This window comes from Fukomys damarensis, unplaced genomic scaffold (assembly GCF_012274545.1).
Source record: "Fukomys damarensis isolate Sample0158 unplaced genomic scaffold, DMR_v1.0_HiC HiC_scaffold_21, whole genome shotgun sequence".
In the NCBI taxonomy this organism is placed as follows: Eukaryota; Metazoa; Chordata; class Mammalia; order Rodentia; family Bathyergidae; genus Fukomys; species Fukomys damarensis.
The window spans coordinates 39,224,961-39,236,274 of record NW_022900933.1 but is presented as its reverse complement, the minus strand read 5'-3'; the positions used below and the strand labels follow the sequence as shown (position 1 = coordinate 39,236,274).

General features: G+C 51.1%; 1 long non-coding RNA gene across 1 annotated transcript; it reads left to right on the top strand.

Annotated features, from left to right (window-relative positions):
• Nucleotides 1-7,445: 7,445 nt before the first annotated feature.
• LOC104850345 lies at nt 7,446-11,007 on the top strand. Its single transcript, XR_776939.1, has 3 exons — nt 7,446-7,725; nt 7,937-8,083; nt 9,156-11,007. It is a non-coding gene; the product is annotated as an uncharacterized LOC104850345 (long non-coding RNA).
• The last annotated feature ends 307 nt before the right edge of the window (nt 11,008-11,314 follow it).

Genomic DNA, 11,314 nt, shown 5'->3' with positions numbered 1-11,314 from the left:
AAAAAAAAAAAAAAAAAAAAAAAAAAAAAAAAAAAAAGTCCAGTGATATGAATCAATCACATGAAATGTAAAGGTTTAACACTCCCACTGAAGGCAGAGATACTGGATCATACGGCAAGGCCCACCTACAAGGAGTCTACAAGCAAAACACTTTAAATATACAAAAGTCAAGTGAATGTCTATACTCACTAGCTATAGTCAGTAACTGAATTAAATAGTAATGCTGCATAATCATAAGCCAGCCACAAAATTAACAAACAAACAAACACCGGGGCTGTTCCACATTGACAGGGCCGAAGAGGCAAGCAGAAAGAGCTCCCAATGGCCAGAGATAGAGAAATTTGGGCAACAACAACAAAAAAAAAACAATGAAAAAGTTGGATTATAACCCAAAGGGTAAAATAAAATCCATCTGATACAAATGAGTAAGAGAACAAATAAATAAATGGAACAGGAGTAAAACCTCCTTAGAGAAAAAAAATTTCTAGTGATAAATGTATAAAGAATGAAGAAAATAGAAAAAAGCACCACCAGAACTGCAGCTGTGGTGCACAGGCTCTTAGCCAGCGGCTGCTGAAGTGCACAGGCAAATGTTTAAGAAGGAACAGATCATTTGTGCAGCCTTAAAGAATCCCCTCTCTCAAAGGATCACTGATTCAAAAAAGAAAAAAATAGTAACTGCATAGTGGTACAACATGACCCACACTACCCATACCTAGTAAGAAGACGTAGTAACATCAGGAAGAGAAAACTTCTGGTCATACCCAACTGAGGGACCCGGGGTGCAGCGTTGGACCTCTGCTCTCCCAAACACCAAGCTGTAAAGCACAGAGCAGCACAGGTGTGGCAGAGTGGGAGAAGACACCTAAACACAAAGTGGGAGGCTCCTGATGAAAAATAACATCAGTGGGGGAACTGGTGAAAACAAGGAAAGCCTGCCATTGGTAGTATTACTGTGTAAGTGTTTTTATAATTGTACCAAGATTATGCAAGATGTGAACATCAGGGCAAAGCTGGGTGAAGAATATATGAGAATTCTCTGCACTATTTATGCAACTCTCCTGCTATTTTAAAATTATCTCAAAATAAAAAGCTTTAAAAATAATACCACTTACATTAGTATAGGGAAATGTTAGGAAATAAATTTCTCAAGCGTGTGCAAGGCTTGGACAATGAAAAGCCGCAAAGCATTGCTGAGGGAAATTAGAGCGGTGTAGGTGAATGACGACACGGAGGGGCTCGACCTGCAGACTCGACAGTGCTGAGATGTTTATTCTACCGGGAACCTGTAGATTCAGCTTAATCCCCGTTAAAACCGAAACTGTCTTTTTGCACACATGGACAAACCAGTTCTGAAGTTTGTATAGAAATGCAGTGGGTACAGAGAACAGCGAGAGCAATAGAAAAAGTAGAAGGGTTTTACTATTCAGTTCTAAGACTGCCTGTGAAACCACGGTAATTAAAGCAGGGGCCAACAGTGCAAGCCGTGAAGGCCGGGACAGACACACAGCTGCACACCTGTAGGTGCACAGTACAGTCTCCGTGTCTGAAGAAGGACCCCGGTTGAACTGCTGTGGAAATCAAATTCTTTAAAATAGCAAACTATGTGGAAATATTTAGAGGCTGTATCTATCTGTAAAAATATACAAAAACATCTTTATATCTTAAAATATACACACATTTAAAACAAACTATAAAAGTTGTTATCAAATTATGAAACATTAATCATGATCATATTATAAATACATTTATATTATGAAATATAGAGCCAAAACTGCATTAACATAATAAATTATTATTAAACATATGGCTTGCATAATATATATTATAAATACAGATAATGCATTTATATAAAATTTATATAAAAATACAAGCCTCAATCCCTTTCTCTAATATTACCGAAAAATTAACTTATCATGAAGCACAGACCTAAATATCCAAATTGTAAAATTTCTAGAGAATATATTTGTGACATTGGTATAGACAAAATTCTTTTTCTTTTTTTTGGTACAGGGGATTGAACTGGGGACCTAGTGCTTGTGAGGCAGGAGGCAGAACCACTAAGTTAATCCCCCACCCAAGACAAAATTTTTAACAGAACTCAAAAGCTATGAAAGTAAAAATTGATAAACATTGCTGTCAACAACATGAATAATACCTGCCTTCTAAAAGCCCCATTAGGAAAATGAAAAGTCACAGATGGTGAAAATGCATTTGCTATCCAGGCATTTGGTAAAGACCCATTTCAGAGAATATGAAAAATTCTTAACAACTTTGTAACAACAAGATATACAAAGCCAGGCATGATGTGCACCAGTAGTCCCCGCTGCCTGGGAGGCTGAGGCAGGAGGATCACTTGAACCTGGGAGTTCCAGGCCAGCCTGGGTGACACAGTGAGCTCCTGTGTCAAAACTGGCAGGCAGACAGGCAGGCAGATGACAGTTAAACAGTTGGAAGGAGGAACAGAACAGGCACTTCACAGATGAAGATGCCCCAGTGGCAGAATCAGGCGATCTCTACCTGGCAGGCTCTTCCCTCTGCCTCCGGCCTCCTCCCCTCCCTGAGTCTTCCCTCCTGCTCCTTCTGCTATGGGGCCTCCTGAGCCCCAGCCACATGCATACCCCAGAGAGCCCTGGCCTCATTCTTGTGATTTTCCAGTTGCTCGGCCTTCCTAAGGCCCCAGATGCTTTGCCTGTCTATTAGATGCAGGATTTGGCCTCTGCATAAGAATTCAGTTTTGTCTTGACATGTGTCTAAGTGTCAACAATTGTGCTCGATGCATCTTTCTTTTATAAATGAACGAAATGTATAAATTTACAATTAAATTGATGCTTTCCTTTGGTTTTAGGCATCTGTAGTTTTACTGAGATATGTTGGGACGTGGATTTATTTTTGTTTATCCAGCCATAAATCCACTATGCTTCTTGAATCTATGGATACACATTTTGCAAAATTTTCAGCCATTAGAGCTGCAGCAACCCACCCCAGCCCTGCTATTTCTATTGTCTAGGTGTCAGTGAGATCTGCATTAGTCTACCAGCGCTATCTTCTGCGTCTCTTTCCCCAGAGTCTTTTCTTTCTGTGTGAGTTTGGTAATCTCTTCAATTCTACCTTCCATTTTATGGATTCTGTTTAATCTGTGGTTTTACCAAACAGTGAGGTTTTATAACCTGGTACAATTCTCATAGTCTGTTCTGCTTGGTTCTTTTTCCGATTGCTTTAGTCTTTCCAGATAGTGCTTTGCTAACTGCTGCAGTTTGGACTGTCAACTTCATTTCTTTGTACCCTACAAAGAGCCAGCTGATTTAATTTCAGCTCAGCTATTCCTTTATTTGGAGTTCTTGGGGTTCATTCACCTGTTTAGAGAGTTATCTGTGTGGAAATCCTGGGAGGCCAGGTTGGGGGGTTATTTCAAGCAGTTGAACCCCATTTGCCTGACATACCTTTAGTCTTCATTTTAGTTTGAGGTCTCCTGCACCACCAAGGGGGCATCGAGGCAAACCTCGAACTTTCACGGAGTTGGACCCATGGAGAGCATGGCTACAGAAGGCGGGGCTGCCCCACCAGGACACAGGTGCAGGCGGACAGGTTAGCCTGCTATGGGTCAGCAGGCTGTAAGCTCTGCCGGGGTATCCAGGGACCCCTCCCAGTGGCTTCTTTCCAACCTCTCTGCTTCTCACAACCTTTCCTGGGAGCAGACAGCTCCGCAGGTGCCAATCTCTCGGGGCTCAGCCAGGCCGCTCCAGGGCAACACAGCTCTGTGGCTTCATTGGGCCCCCATCGGCTCCAGGAGAGGATGCAGTTTGAAGCCTGGCGCACTTCCTTTCAGATCCTTGTGGCCAGAGTCCGCCTCAAGCTCAGGCCGGCTTCAGGGAGGCAGGGAACATGACCACAAGGAGTGGGGAGGAGGAGGAGGAGGAGGGGGAAGAGAGTTGGGAACAGGTGGGCTCTGGATGAGCCCACCGCAGGAGCAAGTGGCTTTGCTGTGGTTCCTCAATGTGAAGTTGGGGCCATCAAAGCCCAGTTTTGGGTGAGGGCGCCTTTTCCAGTGCTGCACCAGGCCCTCCCTGGCTCCTGTAGCCACTGGTCCACAGTGACTGGCTGAAGCCTGAGGTCACTTCAGGTCAGGCTCAGTCATCACATTCAGCTGGGCCTCCTTTTGTCCCCTGGATAGCTTGTGGACTTTCTTACACATGGGAAGGGGTCACTACATTTTATGTAGCACCCCCCAGGCACACAGGGCCAGGCAGTGTTTTATGATAGTGGGAGGAGACAAGGTGGATAGCTCCCTAAGTCCCCAGGCTATGCCCTTAGGAATCCTGGATCCTTGCTTCTCTGATGGCCTGGCTGACTCCAGGGCCTTCCTGGGCAGAGCAGGCTCCTGTCCAGCAGGCAGTGGGCTTGCCAGAGAAGGTGACCTGTGACCTGGCTGCAGTTGGCCAATGGGAGGGTGTGGCATAGACCCAGCCTGTGCAAAGGCCTCGGGATGTGAAGAGGTAAAGACGCCGGTCAGCTGCTTGATCAATATTTGCTGAACAAATGAACGTGTAAATGGCCAACTAACGGAAGGAGAGGGTGAATTATGAGGGGAAGGCATGAGTCAGTTCCTTGTAATGGCTTGTGTTTGACCCGCCGTTTTTCTACCTGCTCTTGCCTAATTTCCCCAGCTAAATAAACTGGGAGGAATTTGTGGGAATGCCAGGGAATGAGTCTGTCTTCCAGTTGTAGCAGCAATTGCAGTTACCTAAAATTACAAGCCTGTCTGATCTCATTAGCAAAACAAGCCTCAGAGAGAGCCCGAGGTGGAAGTGGGCACTCTGACAAGGAGCAGGAGGCTGTGTCCAGAGCAGCTCCCTGCTGACACCCCCGGCACGCTGGCCTGCAGGGCAGCTGCCTGCCGAGGGAGCCGTTGGAGGAGGTCGGAGTGGAGCCCGGATCTCGCTCAAACCACTTTGCTTCACAAATACCCTGCCCTGTGTGGATTACAATGGGGGACCTAAACCAAAGGCCTGGGGGGCAGGAAAGCAGCCCACAGAGTACCACTGAGGCAGGGAGGGTGCAGCTGGCCTTGGGCGGGAGAGGACAGCACCACCAAGCACAATGTGCAGGGTGCTGCGCCCTTCCGGGGTTCTTGGAGTTACAGGTAATGGGACAGCTGAACAGATTTAAGCTTGCAGGATAAAATCAGGATGTCTTCTCTGCAGAATAAAGCCCAGGCTCTCTTAGGAATGCTCAGAAGACAGAAACACTGAGGCCTGCTCCAATGGTTAGGCAGTTTCGCAAGAGTAGCCCTTCTTTATTGATCCCGTCCCCAGCCAGGCTGGAATGAATGCCCTGGCTCCTATTAGCTTGAGCAATCCTCATAAAAGCCCTGCAAAGCAGGTATTATTATCCCTGTTTTTCAGACAAGGGATGGAAGATGCCAAGTAGCTTGCCCTGGGTCACTAGCTAGTGAATGTGGCCGGAGACCCGGCCGGTCCGGAGCAGGCAGGCCTGGTGCAGGAATGTGTGTCTGCACACCATCCTGAGAGGCTGGGGACACCCATCCAACTTCACCTAGAGCAGAAAAAGAAACCGCAGTACTTAAGGTTTAGTAAGAGTATTTTTAAAGTGGGTATCATGCTGTGGGCAGGTCCAAGAAAGTCGCAGGGCAGCTCTGAGAGGGCCCAGCAGAACTCTGGCTGCCAGGCCCAGGATCTGGGCAGGGGACAGCAAGGCGTCTCCACGGTGGGTACAAAAGGAACAGACACCGCAGGGCTCTGGATAGTTCTGGACCCCAACTCAAACATGGCCATGTGCCTGGCACCAGCAGGCACCAACGCTTCCCCTGAGCCCGCCCAGGGTCAGTGCTGTGCCTGTCCAAGTAGGCTTTGTCCTTGAAAGTCGGGCCGGGGGGCCCAGGCTGGAGCAGAGGGGGAGACGTCCTACCCGGGTCACACTGTTCATCACTGCCGAGGGGACAGTGGGCGAGGGTCCAGGGAGGGTTCATGAGGACGGGTACATCTGGGGGTCGGTGGGGAGAGCCAGGTCCTGCCCCCTTTGCTCATTTGGTTGTATTTGTTCTTTGGTACTGGGGATCAAACTCAGGACCTTGAGCTTTCGAGGCAGGCGTGGTGTCACTGAGCTAAATCCCCGGCCCTGTTTGTTTGAATGAGCATTTTATTCTGAGATAGTGTGAGATTTATAGAGAAGTTGCAAAGATGGCACAGAGAGTTCCTGCACACCCCTCGCCTGGGATTTGCTCTGTGAACCGTGTTCTGTAACCACACCACTCTTCGCCCGTGCTGAGTAACTGACACTGGCCAAGGCGCTGAAAGTGTCTGCAGCCTTTATTTGGATTTTTCCAGCTTCCCATGCATGTCCTCTCGGTTCCAGGATCCAAGCCAGGGTACCACATTGCATCCAGTTGTCACGTCTCCGCAAACATCTGTGATCTGTGTCATGTGGGCATCCGACGGTTGCTTTTGCTCAGGGCTCAGACCAGAGTGGTGGGGAAGAGAGCTTTGGCTGCATAATCCGCAGCTGGCGCATTCCAGGGCAGAGGTGGGATGGATGACTTTGGAATTGCTTTGAAAAAAAAAAATATGTGCGTGCGTGTGTGTGTGTGTGTGTGTGTGTGTGTGTGTGTGCAGGGGAGAGTCCTGATTGAAAAACCAGCTTGAATAATATTCAACACTGTATTTTGATGGGATAATTGCTTTATTTTTATAAAGATTCTTAATTATCTCCAGAAAATCCATTTAGCTCAGTTGGTAATTGAATTAAGGAAAATGTCTTTTCAATCACCGAGTCCCTGCTATGATAAAAAAGAAGAAAGAATAACTTTAAAGTACTTCCCTACAGAACCTAGACAAACTCGTTATGACCCAAAGCGGAGCAGTTCTGTGCAGGCCCCGGTGGCTGTGAGGGAACTGCATTCTGCAGATGCTGAGTTCAAATCACCAGAGCAGTGAAAGAAACTCCAGTCCTGTGGTTCCTCTGCTGTCAGAGCCAAGCCATCCTGCCGCTGCTCTGGACTTGCTTTTGTTTCTGTTTCTCTTGCAAGGGTCTGTGGTGCTTTCTGGTCTGTCTCGTGCCCCCTGCTGTCCCCAGGGCCTTGGAGATGGGGTGTTTGGCCTGCTCCCCTACTGCTCTGCATAAGGAAGGCACACACCTCACTGCCCCCCCAGTCCCGGTATTGCTCTGCTGAGTACCCTCAGCAGACCCCAACAGTCTGGGGGGGCAATGGTTAGGCTTCCAGTGTGCTGGTGGGGAGCAGCCCGGCAGGGGACCTCGAAGCCTCAGAGAGTCCCTGGCTGCAAGGTGTGAGCCCCTGACTTGTCAGACTACTCTGGGGTGAAGAGAGGAGCCTAGACAGACAGCAGACAGGCCCTGAACTTTGGAGAAAAATCAATATTCAGCAGGAGTTTATGGCATCACAAACACCTTACGCTTCGTGTGGCTATGGTGAACTCTGCTGATCAGAGTGCCCCTCCCTGCTCTCGGTAGGGCCATCTGGGGTCACGCAGGGACGTGAGCAGCCCGCCTCAGCCTGGCTTCTCACGGTGCGGGACCCGCAATGGGCAGCAGAGCTGTGTGAACCAAGGAACGGTCACTGAGTCCGGCTCCACCCGGTGCCGGACAGGCTCGGATGTAGGGCGGGAGTGAGCACCTGGTCTGTCCCGGAGCCACTGTGGAGCAGGTGAAGCGGCCGCCCACAGGTGTGAGGTGTCATCTGTGTCAGTGGTAAGCAGGGTGCCTAGGGCAGCCTCAACAGGTGTCAGGTGCTGGCCCCAGTGGCCCCAGGCCCGCCCGTGTGCAGCTTTCTTACAGACCCTGCAGCCTCACCCCCACTCATCCTCACTTCCCATGCCAACTCCCACATGTCCTGTGGTTGTGTATGAGAAGGGCACCTGCCATCGACTGCTTCATCCTCTTTCATTTCTTGGGCACACAGAAACACTGAGGGCCCAGCTGGAGACCACCCTGAGTCATGCAGAGTGGGTGACACAGGGCGTGGAGGCCCTGAGCTGCTGGGTGGCACAGCCACGGCACCCTGTCTGGTGAGATGCCTGGGGCCTCATCCTGCTAGGCTCTTACTTGGGTAAGTTCCTAAGTGTCCATTGCTTCTGCTTTGTCTCTTGTGATCAAAGTCTGGGGGCCTGGGAGGTAGCCCAGGGGCTGCGGTGGCCCGTGTGCCTGTACCCATGGGGGGGTCCTGTGTGGCTGTGGGTTCTGCAGTCCCTGCTCCTACGTCCTCAAGAGGGCCCTGCAAAGGGGAGCGCAAAGGGGTTTGGAACCCACATAAGAGCGGTGGGAAAACCGGAATGATTGTTTCAAAGGGCAGCGCCCCGACCGGCGCCACTTTACCTGGTTTTATGGGATTCTACATCCTTTCAGAATCTTGGATTACAAAACATCCACCGAGCAACTAACCGAGCTGCACCCCATTAACATGGAGACTTTTATGTATTTACAATTAAGCTTAAATTTTTACCCGGAGAAGTTTTCAAAATGTAGCATGTGTTACTCACTGCGTGAATTGCGAAACCAAGGAAATCTCTGCAAAGTGTTGGCCTTGACAGCGTAATCTGGCAGGGCTGGGAGGAGGAGTAAATAGCGCCTCTCAGCAGTGCTGTCTCTAAGGGTGGGAGACGGAGCCCTCCCTAAGCCCACAGGTGGCCAACATGCTGGCTTCTGGGGCCTGTGCCAGGCCCTCCCTGGAGGGTGAGCTCAGCCAGGCTGCGGGAAGAGGTTGGGGAGTCAGAGCTCAGGTGGGGTGCTGGCTCCCTCACTTGCTAGCTGGGAGACCATGGTGTTTTCCAGGTTTAGGGAACAGGGTTGAGTGATGCACCACAGTGACAAGACGACCCTGGCCGACGCCCAAGGGCTGCTGTGTGCGGACCCTGTCCGACCACCGGCTGTCCCCTTTGTGGCTGTAGGGCAAGCCCGCGTCCCCCACTGTGCCTTGAGCTCCCGGGCGGCTAGACAAACATGCAGTCTCTGGATGTGACATGAGAGCCAGCATGTGCGCTCTCTGTCTAGATCCCTGGGTTTGTTTTTCTTGCTCTTAGTACTCAAGTGTTCTGTCCTGTTGATGTCGAGGCAGATATGTGGAGGCAAGCGGGGTGCTGGGCAGCAAGGTCTGCAGGGCCCTATGCCGCTGTCCTTCCCAGGGCACCGGAGGGGACCCGAGAACAGCACCAACCACACCACCTACCCCTCCTGGGGCACCTATGACAATCAGGAACCCGCAAAGCAGCAGCCTCTCGCTGCACTGAACCAGGGGAAGGGGCTGCCATCACACCCATTCTGCAGAAGAGGAAACTGAGTCCTGCCCATGTCTTCCCTTCCCAAGATCGGGTGGGCTGCAGATGGAGCTGAAGGTGAAAGTGACTGCTCTTTCAGCTTGGAATGTTCCTCCTCTGGGCTCCTGGGGTTCACTACTGCCCAGTTCCCATGTCATGGGACATCAAAGGTCTCTGGAGTGTCCCGAACTGCCCCGGCTCACAGTGGATGCCTCTGGCTCTAGCTGGGCCTCTCTCCTGGCCTGAATCACATGCCACCTACTTGTCCCTCACCTGCTTTCTGTGCTGCTGTGAGTATCCCCACCTTGAGTGCTTATTTAGTTCTCCATGTGGAGGGGACAGTTTACTGCAGCCTGGTCTGGCCCACAGCGGCCACATGGGTGACTGTCTTGCTCCCAGAATGAATAATTTGTTATTAGTCCCTGAGCTGGTTTTCCACGTGTTTGGGCACAGGAAGAGACATCCCCCACCCGCCCAGGTCCTTGGCTGGTCAGCACTTCAAATGATATTGTTTCATATTAAATAATTTTAAATTCCATGGACCCTGGTTTCACAATCAAATAATTCGATCCTGTTTACAAATGGGTTTTACTTCCTGACAGTTCCTTCACTGGGCTGGCTGGTCAGTGTCCTCCCGTGCCCTCCGGTCCATCTCTGTTGCCTTCCCTGGGACACTGTGTAGTTGGGGGACTTCCCAGGCGTCCCAGGGCTTCTCTGCCTCCCCCCACCCCTGCCCTCCAGCTTCAGCCACAAGAAAAACCCCATGGGTAATGGGACTGGGGGACACTTGATAACCATCATTCCGATGCCCTTTGTTACAGATTAGGAAACAGAGGCACAAGACCCGTTCCCATGGTGAGCTTGTGACTCAGGGCAGGATTCCCCAGGGCCAGTCTGCATGCCTCCCCCTTCTCCAAGTCCCTACTTGTGCTATTTGCTGCCCTGAATGAAGCCACAGAGGGAGGTGGTGGTCAAGTGGCTGTGAGAGGCGGGGAGGGCAGGGAGGTCACACTGAGGAGCAGCGTGGGGACCATGGGCCGAGCCCAGGGAGAAGCTGGCCACTGTGGGGGCCGAGCTTGGTGGTGATCAGGGTACCTCAGCCAGGGGGAGTACTGGGCATCTCTGAGTGTCTGTCCCCTCATCAGTTGGAGGCTGTGTTAGGTGAGGCCCTGCAGAGATACAGTGCTGACTGGGTATACATGGAGGAGATGTATGCTGAGGAACTGGCTCACGGGACCCTGCAGGGGACACAGCATGATGTGCGGCCAGTGCAGCGGGGATGACAGAGAGCTGAGGCTCCCCTAAGGAAACCCATAGGGCCTCTGCTTTCTCTCTGCTCTCTGCCACGGCGGGATGGGGAGAAGGCGGCTGGAGGGGAGCCTGTAAGTAGGTCCTCACCAGAACTGCTCTGCTGGACACCTTGATCCTGGACGCCCAGCTGCTTGGCTGTGAGAAGTAAAGGTTGGGCGCACAGTGCATAGAAACTGGGCAGACTGAGCCAGACTAGCCATAACAAACTGAGTGTGCGGGAGAAAAGCACTGGAGTCCCAGCTCAAAGCCATCAGATAGAGGAGCCCTCTCGCTTGGGAGGGTCCCCGTTGGGGGCCCCGTTAGGGAGGGTGAAGAGCTATCCTCAGTTTGCCCCTTCCAAAGCTCAACTCACCAGAAACACCCAGAACAACATCCGATCACACACTGGCTCTGGGGCCCCGTGGAGCTGACACAGACGTGAGCATCAAAGAGTGGCCTCCCTTCCAGAGCTCTCCCTGCAGTGAGGGCAGGGTGGCAGATGGATGTCACTGCTGTGTGGCCACTTGGATCAGAATGGTGTCTGGCTGGCTCTCTGAGGCCACGCTGAACCTGCTGGGGAGTCACTCAGATGGCCCAACTCTGCAGGCTGCTCCAGCGCTGGATCTGGACCAGGCCCCGGATGCTGATGCCCTCAGGAAGGTGTGCACAATGTCCCAGGAAGCTTCTCTGGGCCCAGAGGCAGGCATTTTACTGTAGCATGTTCTGGAAGATGGCTG